Source organism: Crinia signifera, chromosome 2 (assembly GCF_055691185.1).
Source record: "Crinia signifera chromosome 2, ASM5569118v1, whole genome shotgun sequence".
Classification (NCBI taxonomy): Eukaryota; Metazoa; Chordata; class Amphibia; order Anura; family Myobatrachidae; genus Crinia; species Crinia signifera.
In genome coordinates, this window is record NC_139218.1 from 302,025,090 (window position 1) to 302,037,407 (window position 12,318).

A 12,318-nucleotide genomic window follows, 5' to 3' on the forward strand; every position below is an offset into this window, starting at 1 on the left:
CCTGTCTGCCACGTATGGGACGTCGGGAGAATACAACACCAGATAAGTAACCGGGTGTTTAAACTATACTAAACATCCTATATCTAATAGACCCCGCTGGTGTGTATCATATGTAAATGTATACTACTCTACCTATTCATACCTTGAGCTGATATATAGCGCAGCCCACATTGCTTAATATACCTTAGCATCGACTTTATAACTCCTGTATGCTAATTGGATTATACAATATTAATTGAATAAATACTCACTATAGTTTAAGGCTATTAGAAATATTAAGGTTTTTTAATAACTCTGTTTAAACCTAACTGTGAAGCGGCTAACTGGTACTGCTATAAACTCTTCTCACTCTCGGGACCGGTAGTTCAAGTCCTGCTATGCGTAATAGTATCAGGATTGGTCCTACATGTTAAACGCAGAGCAGCAGAGAGTTTACTTTATCTTTCTTCCAAATTGACAGATATCCTATCAGATCTCTCATCCCTCATCCGCTTATCTAAGATGAGGTGACAGCAGAATCTATATAGGAACTAATATCCTGTCAATCTCTAACCTTGAACTTTTTCTCTGTACAAACCGGGTGGATACATTGTAACAGATTTCTCCTATGCACACAGCTAGTGTGTATCCAATGTATCAATCGCACGGCAGATCTCTGTCTATTTGTTGGTAAACTCATTTACACACAGAAACTGTGTCGTTTCTCTATTTATCTAAATTTTCTATTCATTCCTCTCTCACTTGGCTGGTATCTGGGCGACGGCACTGCAAGGTTATATAACATCAGTGTCGCCATACAGATATAGGCAAGCAGTAGAAGGAAATAAAACTGTCACTTTCTGAGCAGAAAGCTTCTCTGCCTAGTCCCCATCCCACTATCCTCTGAAACACGATGGTGAGAGTAGGAGGATAGGCAGATTACCTTGCTGATGGCTCTCTGTTAGCCCGCAAATATCTGTCTCTTTTTGGTTTCTCATAAAAGCAATTATTGCACAGGGTACCAAGCAGAAATAACTATGTTGTCAGGATCACCCTGACCCCACCTCGGAGTTTCTCTCTGAAGAGTGGTACCACTATTCATACCATTTTCAAGCTTGCGTCACAACTTCTATTATACAACTTACCATTATTACTCAAATAGACATTCCTATCGATGTCTTTACAGATTACAGCTTGTAATCACACACAAAAAGAGTGCCCCAAAAAAAGAGAGAGTCTTTTTCTTCTCGCATTTCCAGATAACTCTTATTATTCTAGATCCAGGATTATCTAGTACATATCAATCAATGTTTCCCCAAATTATTACGTAACGGATATAAGCAATAATAACACACAAATACAACACGTGCGATTAAATTTTTTTTTTTTATTGTTTATGTGGTGAAAATTTCACCTAAACTGTCTTACTATAAATAAATTAAAAGGTATATTTCATCTTGTATTTATTTTCTGCAATATTTTCCTCTTATCAGTGCGCCAGCAAAAGAGACAATCCTTTTCCCCTCTTCTTCTATCATACACATGGGTGGAACAGGGCGCACACATGGGGGACAGCGAGGGGGGAGGCAGCGCACACATGGTCACAGGGGGGAGAGCGAAGAGGGAGGGAGCGTACACACGGGGGCAATGGGGGCGCAGCGTACACACGGGGGCACTGGGGGGACAGGGTACACACGGGGACAGTGGGGGGACAGGGTACACACGGGGACAGTGGGGGGACACGGTACACACAGGGATAGTGGGGGGGGAGAGGGTACACACAGAGACAGTGGGGGGACAGCATACACACAGGGATAGTGAGGTGGGGGACAGCGTACACACAGGGACAGTGGGGGGACGGATTCACCTGGTTGCAGCTGCAGTACAGGGGGGGGGGGGGCACAGGGTATATACAGGGACAGTGGGGGGGACAGGGTGTGCACAGGGATAGTGGTGTGGGGGACAGTGGGGGGGACAGGGTACACACAGGGATAGTGGGGATGGGGGACAGTAGGGGGGACGGATTTACCTGGGTGCAGTTGCTCCTCTGATTGCCCGGGTGGCTTGTTTCTGTCTTCCGGGTGGCGGAGGCAACTCAAGGCTGGGGCTTCACCAGACTGTTAGGCATCGGGAGGACAGAGTCTGGGCAGGAAATATTATTATAATAACAACAACAACAACAACAACAAAGGGCTCAGCTTTAGGAGCTGTGGGTGGGCGGCCGGGGATGTAGGATGCCGGGGATAGGAGCTGCTGGCTGGCGGGCGGCCATGTCCCCTGGCTGGATGGTAGGGAATGTAGGATGCCAGGGGGGACAGCGTACACACGGAGGGGGGGGCACTGGGAGCGTACACACATGGGGGGCAAACAGCATACACACGCGGGGCACTGGGGGGTGGCACAGCATATACACACACAGGGGCACTGGGGGGACAGCGTACACACACGGGGGCACTGGTGGGGGACAGCGTACACACACGGGGGCACTGGTGGGGGACAGCGTAAACACACGGGGGCACTGGTGGGGGACAGCGTAAACACACGGGGGCACTGGTGGGGGACAGCGTACACACACGGGGGCACTGGTGGGGGACAGCGTACACACACGGGGGCACTGGTGGGGGACAGCGTACACACACGGGGGCACTGGTGGGGGACAGCGTACACACACGGGGGCACTGGTGGGGGACAGCGTACACACACGGGGGCACTGGTGGGGGACAGCATACACACACGGGGGCACTGGTGGGGGACAGCGTACACACACGGGGGCACTGGTGGGGGACAGCGTACACACACGGGGGCACTGGTGGGGGACAGCGTACACACACGGGGGCACTGGTGGGGGACAGCGTACACACACGGGGGCACTGGTGGGGGACAGCGTACACACGGGGGCACTGGTGGGGGACAGCGTACACACACGGGGGCACTGGTGGGGGACAGCGTACACACACGGGGGACAGCGTACACACACGGGGGACAGCGTACACACACGGGGGACAGCGTACACACACGGGGGCACTGGTGGGGGACAGCGTACACACACGGGGGACAGCGTACACACACGGGGGCACTGGTGGGGGACAGCGTACACACACGGGGGCACTGGTGGGGGACAGCGTACACACACGGGGGCACTGGTGGGGGACAGCGTACACACACGGGGGCACTGGTGGGGGACAGCGTACACACACGGGGGCACTGGTGGGGGACAGCGTACACACACGGGGGCACTGGTGGGGGACAGCGTACACACACGGGGGCACTGGTGGGGGACAGCGTACACACACACCGGGGCACTGGTGGGGGACAGCGTACACACACCGGGGCACTGGTGGGGGACAGCGTACACACACGGGGGCACGGACATCGTACACACGGGGGCACTGGGGGGGACGGACATCGTACACACGGGGGCACTGGGGGGGACAGACAGCGTACACACATGGGGACACTGGGGGAAACGGACAGCGTACACACACGGGGACACTGGGGGGGATGGACAGCGTACACACGGGGGGACGGACAGCGTACACACGGGGGGCGACAGCGTACACACGGGGGGCGACAGCGTACACACGGGGGGCGACAGCGTACACACGGGGGGCGACAGCGTACACACGGGGGGCGACAGCGTACACACGGGGGGCGACAGCGTACACACGGGGGGCGACAGCGTACACACGGGGGGCGACAGCGTACACACGGGGGGCGACAGCGTACACACGGGGGGCGACAGCGTACACACAGGAGCACTGCGTCGGGGACAGCGTACACACACGGGGGGCATTGGGGCGGGGACAGCGGGGTGGGGACAGCGTACACACACGGGGGGCACTGGGGCGGGGATGGCGTCCACACACGGGGGGCACTAGGACGGGGACGGCGTACACACACGGGGGCACTGGGGGGGAAACTTACACACACGGGGGCACTGGGGGGTGCAGCATACACACACGGGGGCACTGGGGGGTGCAGCATACACACACGGGGGCACTGGGGGGTGCAGCATACACACACGAGGGCACTGGGGGGGGGGGGGGGGGCAGCGTACAAACGGGTATTATGTGCCGGAGGGGCAGTGTGGGGGTATTATGTGCAGGGGGGGCAGTGTGTACAGGAGTGAACAGCGTACACACGGGGGGGGGGGCACAGCGTACACACAGGGGCACTGGGGGGGGGAGACAGTGTACACACGGGGGGCACCGGAGGGGGGAGGGAGAGACAGCGTATACACGTGGGGCACTGGGGGGGGAGCAGCGTACACAAGGAGGCACTTGGGGGGGACAGGGTGCACGGGGGGGAACGTACACACGGAGGGCACAGCGTACACACGGAGGGCACAGCGTACACACGGGGTGCTCTGGGGAGGGACAGCGTACACACGGGGGGCACACCGTACACATGGGGGGACAGCGTATGCACGGGGGCAGCGTACACACGGGGGGCGACAGCGTACACACGGAGGGCACTGGGGGGACAGCGTACACACGGAGGGCACTGGGGTGGGCAGCGTACACACGGAGGGCACTGGGGGGGGGGAAAACAGCGTACACATGGGGGCAAGGGGGGGAGACAGTGTACACATGGAGGGCACGGGGACAGCGTACACACAGGGGGCACAGCGTGCACACGGGGGCACTGGTGAGGGACAGCGTACACACGGGGGGCCCAGCGTACACATGAGAGGCACTGGGGGGGGGCAGTGTACACACGGGGGGCACAGCATACACACGGGGGGCACTGGGGGGGACAGCGTACACACGGGGGCTGCAGCGTACACATGGGGGGCACTGGGGGGGATGCGTACACACGGGGGGCACAGCGCACACACGTGGGCACTGTGGAGTGACAGCGTACACACGGGGGGCACTGGGGGGGGCAGCATACACATGGGGGGCACTGGGGGGGGACAGCATACACACGGGGGCACTGGGGGGGGACAGCATACACACGGGGGCACTGGGGGGGGAAACAGCGTACACACGGGGGGCAGCATACACACAGGGGGCACTGGGGGGACACAGTGTAAACACGGGGGTACTGGGGGGGCAGCGTACACACGGGGGCACTGGGGGGGACAATGCACAAACGGGGGGCACTGGGGGGGCAGCGAACACACGGGGGCACTGGGGGGACAGGGTACACACGGGTATAGTGGGGTGGGGGACAGGGTACACACAGGGACAGTGGGGGGAAGGATTTACCTGGGTGCAGCTGCAGTACAGGGGGGGCAGTGTACACATGGGGGGGCAGCATACACACGGCGGACAATGGGGGGGACAGCGTACACACGGCGGGCACTGGGGGGAGTACAGCGTACATACAGGACAGTGGGGGGACAGGGTACACACAGGGATAGTGGGGATGGGGGACATGGTACACACAGGGACAGTGGAGGGACGAATTTACCTGGGTGCAGCTGCTCCTCTGATGGCCCGGGTGGCTGCTTTCTGTGTTCCGGGTGGCGGAGGCAACTTAAGGCTGGGGCTTCAACAGACTGTTAGGCCGCAGGCTGTGGAAGCGCCTGAACCTGGTCCCGACGAGTCCCGGCGGCAGCATGGGGAGGACAGAGTCTGGGCAGGAGATATAATAATAATAATAAGAATAATAATGACAACAACAATAATAAAGGGCTTAGCTTTAGGAGCTGTGGGCGGGCGGCCAGGGATGTAGGATGCCGGGGATAGGAGCTGCTGGCTGGCGGGCGGCCATGTCCCCTGGCTGGATGGTAGGGAATGTAGGATAGCAGGGGGGACAGCATACACACGGAGGGGGGGGCACTGGGAGCGTACACACATGGGGGGCAAACAGCGTAAAAACGCGGGGCACTGGGGAGGGGGCACAGCGTACACACACAGGGGCACTGGGGGGACAGCGTACACACACGGGGGGCACAGCGTACACACGGGGTGCTCTGGGGAGGGACAGTGTACACACGGGGGGCACACCGTACACATGGGGGCACCAGCGTATGCACGGGGGGCGACAGCGTATGCACGGGGGGCGACAGCGTAGACACGGGGGGCGACAGCGTAGACACGGGGGGCGACAGCGTAGACACGGGGGGCGACAGCGTAGACACGGGGGGCGACAGCGTACACACGGGGGGCGACAGCGTACACACGGGGGGCGACAGCGTACACACGGGGGGCGACAGCGTACACACGGGGGGAGACAGCGTACACACGGGGGGCGACAGCGTACACACGGGGGGCGACAGCGTACACACGGGGGGCGACAGCGTACACACGGGGGGCGACAGCGTACACACGGGGGGCGACAGCGTACACACGGGGGGCGACAGCGCACACACGGGGGGGGGCGACAGCGCACACACGGGGGGGGGCGACAGCGCACACACGGGGGGGGGGGCGACAGCGCACACACGGGGGGGGGGGCGACAGCGCACACACGGGGGGGGGCGACAGCGCACACACGGGGGGGGGCGACAGCGCACACACGGGGGGGCGACAGCGCACGCACGGGGGGGCGACAGCGCACGCACGGGGGGGCGACAGCGCACGCACGGGGGGGCGACAGCGCACGCACGGGGGGGCGACAGCGCACGCACGGGGGGGCGACAGCGCGCGCACGGGGGGGCGACAGCGCGCGCACGGGGGGGCGACAGCGCGCGCACGGGGGGGCGACAGCGCGCGCACGGGGGGCGACAGCGCGCGCACGGGGGGGCGACAGCGCGCGCACGGGGGGGGCGACAGCGCGCACACGGGGGGGCGACAGCGCACACACGGGGGGGCGACAGCGCACACACGGGGGGCGACAGCGCACACACGGGGGGGCGACAGCGTACACACGGGGGGGCGACAGCGTACACACGGGGGGGCGACAGCGTGCACACGGGGGGCACTGGGGGGGCAGCGTACACACGGAGGGCACTGGGGTGGGCTGCGTACACACGGAGGGCACTGGGGGGGGGGAAACAGCGTACACATGGGGGGCAAGGGGGGGAAACAGCGTACACACGGAGGGCACGGGGACAGCGTACACACAGGGGGCACAGCGTGCACACGGGGGCACTGGTGAGGGACAGCGTACACACGGGGGGCCCAGCGTACACATGAGAGGCACTGGGGGGGGGCAGCGTACACACGGGGGGCATTGGGGGGGACAGCGTACACACGGGGGCTGCAGCGTACACATGGGGGGCACTGGGGGGGACGCGTACACACGGGGGCACAGCGCACACACGTGGGCACTGTGGAGGGACAGCGTACACACGGGGGGCACTGGGGGGGGACAGCATACACACGGGGGGCACTGGGGGGGACAGCATACACACGGGGGGCACTGGGGGGGGGAACAGCGTACACACGGGGGGCAGCGTACACACAGGGGGCACTGGGGGGGACACAGTGTAAACACGGGGGTACTGGGGGGGCAGCGTACACACGGGGGCACTGGGGGGACAATGCACAAACGGGGGGCACTGGGGGGGCAGCGAACACACGGGGGCACTGGGGGGACAGGGTACACACGGGTATAGTGGGGTGGGGGACAGGGTACACACAGGGACAGTGGGGGGAAGGATTTACCTGGGTGCAGCTGCAGTACAGGGGGGGGGCAGTGTACACATGGGGGGGGGGCAGCGTACACACGGCGGACAATGGGGGGGACAGCGTACACACGGCGGACAATGGGGGGAGGACAGCGTACATACAGGACAGTGGAGGGACAGGGTATGCACATGGATAGTGGTGTGAGGGACAGGGTACACACAGGGATAGTGGGGATGGGGGACATGGTACACACAGGGACAGTGGAGGGACGAATTTACCTGGGTGCAGCTGCTCCTCTGATGGCCCGGGTGGCTGCTTTCTGTCTTCCGGGTGGTGGAGGCAACTTAAGGCTGGGGCTTCACCAGACTGTTAGGCCGCAGGCTGTGGAAGCGCCTGAACCTGGTCCCGACGAGTCCCGGCGGCAGCATGGGGAGGACAGAGTCTGGGCAGGAGATATTATAACAACAACAATAATAAAGGGCTTAGCTTTAGGAGCTGTGGGTGGGCGGCCATGGATGTAGCATGCCGGGGATAGGAGCTGCTGGCTGGCGGGCGGCCATGTCCCCTGGCTGGATGGTAGGGAATGTAGGATAGCAGGGGGGACAGCGTACACACGGGGGGGGGGGCACTGGGAGCGTACACACATGGGGGGCAAACAGCGTAAAAACGCGGGGCACTGGGGGGGGCACAGCGTACACACACAGGGGCACTGGGGGGACAGCGTACACACACGGGGGGCACAGCGTACACACGCAGGGCTCTGGGGAGGGACAGCGTACACACGGGGGGCACACCGTACACATGGGGGGACAGCGTATGCACGGGGGGCAGCGTACACACGGGGGGCAGCGTACACACGGAGGGCACTGGGGTGGGCAGCGTACACACGGAGGGCACTGGGGGGGGGGAAACAGCGTACACATGGGGGGCAAGGGGGGGGGAGACAGCGTACACACGGAGGGCACGTTGACAGCGTACACACAGGGGGCACAGCGTGCACACGGGGGCACTGGTGAGGGACAGCGTACACACGGGGGGCCCAGCGTACACATGAGAGGCACTGGTGAGGGACAGCGTACACACGGGGGGCCCAGCGTACACACGGGGGGCACTGGGGGGGACAGCGTACACACAGGGGCTGCAGCGTACACATGGGGGGCACTGGGGGGGACGCGTACACACGGGGGGCACAGCGCACACACGTGGGCACTGTGGAGTGACAGCGTACACACGGGGGGCACTGGGGGGGCAGCATACACATGGGGGGCACTGGGGGGGGGGGACAGCATACACACGGGGGGCACTGGGGGACGGGACAGCATACACACGGGGGGCACGGGGGGGGGGAAAAAACAGCGTACACACGGGGGGCAGCGTACACACAGGGGGCACTGGGGGGGGACACAGTGTAAACACGGGGGTACTGGGGGGCAGCGTACACACGGGGGCACTGGGGGGGACAATGCACAAACGGGGGGCACTGGGGGGGCAGCGAACACACGGGGGCACAGGGTACACACGGGTATAGTGGGGTGGGGGACAGGGTACACACAGGGACAGTGGGGGGAAGGATTTACCTGGGTGCAGCTGCAGTACAGGGGGGGCAGTGTACACATGGGGGGGGCAGCGTACACACGGCGGACAATGGGGGGGACAGCGTACACACGGCGGGCACTGGGGGGAGGACAGCGTACATACAGGACAGTGGGGGGACAGGGTATGCACATGGATAGGGGTGTGAGGGACAGGGTACACACAGGGATAGTGGGGATGGGGGACATGGTACACACAGGGACAGTGGAGGGATGAATTTACCTGGGTGCAGCTGCTCCTCTGATGGCCCGGGTGGCTGCTTTCTGTCTTCCGGGTGGTGGAGGCAACTTAAGGCTGGGGCTTCAACAGACTGTTAGGCCGCAGGCTGTGGAAGCGCCTGAACCTGGTCCCGACGAGTCCCGGCGGCAGCATGGGGAGGACAGAGTCTGGGCAGGAGATATAATAATAATAATAATAATAATAATAATAATAATAATAATAATAATGACAACAACAATAATAATAAAGGGCTTAGCTTTAGGAGCTGTGGGCGGGCGGCCAGGGATGTAGCATGCCGGGGATAGGAGCTGCTGGCTGGCGGGCGGCCATGTCTCCTGGCTGGATGGTAGGGAATGTAGGATAGCAGGGGGGACAGCGTACACACGGGGGGGGGCACTGGGAGCGTACACACATGGGGGGCAAACAGCGTAAAAACGCGGGGCACTGGGGGGGGGGGGCACAGCGTACACACACAGGGGCACTGGGGTGACAGCGCACACACACGGGGGGCACTGGGGGGGGGAGCGTACACACATGGGGGGCAAACAGCGCACACACACGGGAGCACTGGGGGGGCACAGCACACACACACGGGGGCACTGGTGGGGGACAGTGCACACAGCACACGGGGGCACAGCGCACACACACGGGAGCACTGGGGGGGACGACAGCGTACACACATGGGGGGACAGCGTACACACACGGGGGCACTGGTGGGGGACAGCGTACACACACGGGGGCACTGGTGGGGGACAGCATACACACACGGGGACACTGGGGGGGGGACGGCGTACACACGGGGGTGATAGCGTACACACGGAGGACACTGGGGGGGCAGCGTACACACGGAGAGCACTGTGGTGGGCAGCGTACACACGGAGGGCACTGGGGTGGGCAGCATACACACAGAGGGCACTGGGGTGGGCAGCGTACACACGGAGGGCACTGGGGTGGGCAGCGTACACACGGAGGGCACTGGGGTGGGCAGCGTACACACGGAGGGCACTGGGGGGGGTGAAACAGCGTACACACGGGGGGCAAGGGGGGGGACAGCGTACACACGGAGGGCACGGGGACAGCGTACACACAGGGGGCACAGCGTGCACACGGGGGCACTGGTGAGGGACAGCGTACACACGGGGGGCCCAGCGTACACATGAGAGGCACGGGGGGGCGACAGCGGGGGGCGACAGCGTACACACGGGGGCGACAGCGTACACACAGGGGCACTGGGTCGGGGACAGCGCACACACACGGGGGGCACTGGGGCGGGGACAGCGTACACACACAGGGGGCACTGGGGCGGGGACGGCGTACACACACGGGGGGCACTAGGGCGGGGACGGCGTACACACACGGGGGGCACTGGGGGGGGCAGCGTACACACACACGGGGGGCACTGGGGGGGCAGCGTACACACACACGGGGGGCACTGGGGGGGCAGCGTACACACACGGGGGGAACTGGGGGGGAAGCGTACACACACGGGGGGCACTGGGGGGGGAAGCTTACACACAGGGGCACTGGGGGGTGCAGCATACACACACACGGGGCACTGGGGGGGGGGGGCAGCGTACAAACGGTATTATGTGCCGGGGGGGCAGTTTGGGGGTATTATGTGCAGGGGGAGGGGGGGGGGGCAGTGTGTACAGGAGTGAACAGTGGAGTGAACAGAGCTCTAAGTGCAGGGGGGGCAGGTTGTGCAGTGTGGGGGTATTATGTGTAGGGGACAGTATGGGCAGTGTTGGGGCAGTATGTGCAATAGGGACAGTGTGGGGGTATTATGTGCAGTGGGAGGGACAGTGTGGGAGCATTATGTGCAGGGGGGGCAGTGTGGGGGCATTATGTGCAGGTGGGCAGTGTTGGAGCATTATGTGCAGGGGGGGCATTATGTGCAGGGGGGGCAGTTTGGGGGAATTATGTGCAGGAGGGGCAGTGTGTGTGCAGGAGTGAACAGTGTGTGGGCGAGGGGAAGGTGTGCCGCTGGGTGTATGTGTACCTTATACTCGGGAGCACCACACACAGTCTACAACATGCTCCTGTCCTGCTTGCAGTAGTAAACGAAGAATGGAAGGAACTCAGTTTACTCCTCCCATTGATGACAGCTGGTCACGTGGGTGTGATGTCATCAGATGTCCTCCTTTCACTAGCCATCTCTACTCCTAAAATGCAGCATCTACCCTGCTGGAGAGGAGACAGCAGCAGCTGCTGGCTTGTTAATACTAGAATATACTCTGCCTGCGAGTGTTCTCTGTATATACACTCTCAGTCTCTCCCTGTCCTGTCAGCCTGAGAGCAGCAGCATGATTTTTGCTGCAGGGTGACTGGACACGTAGAGTGTACATACAGAGGACCCTTGCAGACAGTATATTCTACTATTAACAAGCCAGCAGCCGCTCACATTGTGTACCTTGCATTAAGCCAGCAGCCGCTGCTGCATCCTTCCCCCTTTGACCACGAGCTCACCCGCCCCCATTGTATATTATATTGTAGAAACAAGTGTGCAGCAGCTGCTGCCTTCAGTAACACACCCGCCCTCTCCCCCACCACTGCCGAGCTTGGACGTGTAGAGTGTGCAGGAGCTGGCAGAGAGACTCCGTGTCTCTGCCGCGCTGGGGAAGATCCGGAGTCTCTCTGCCAGCTCCTGCACAATCTACACGTCCAAGCTCGGCTGCACAGACTATCCATAGTAGCGCTACATACAGTAGTCTTTACGTGAGTAAGTGGTGGGGGAGAGGGCGGGTGTGTTACTGGAGGCAGCAGCAGCAGCAGCTGCTGCACACTTCTTTCTACAATATTATATACTGTAAGTGTCAGCAATGGTGGCGGGTGAGCTCGTGGTCAAAGGGGGAAGGATGCAGCAGCGGCTACTGCACACTTGTTTCTACAATACATACTGTCAGCAATGGTGGCGTGCGTCTTCGTGCAGGCTGCCCAGGCGCTCCCCATGCAGCGGGGAGGAGAGGGAACAGGGCAGCCAGAGCAGGAGGGATGACACCTGGCTGGG

General features: G+C 61.9%; 1 long non-coding RNA gene across 1 annotated transcript; it reads right to left on the minus strand.

The window, feature by feature from the left end:
* Window positions 1-1,052: 1,052 nt before the first annotated feature.
* Window positions 1,053-11,751, minus strand: LOC146057536 (uncharacterized). Its single transcript, XR_014469744.1, has 5 exons — window positions 11,311-11,751; window positions 9,315-9,478; window positions 7,778-7,941; window positions 5,395-5,558; window positions 1,053-2,121 (listed from the first exon to the last, which is right to left on the minus strand). It is a non-coding gene; the product is annotated as an uncharacterized LOC146057536 (long non-coding RNA).
* Between the last annotated feature and the right edge of the window lie 567 nt (window positions 11,752-12,318).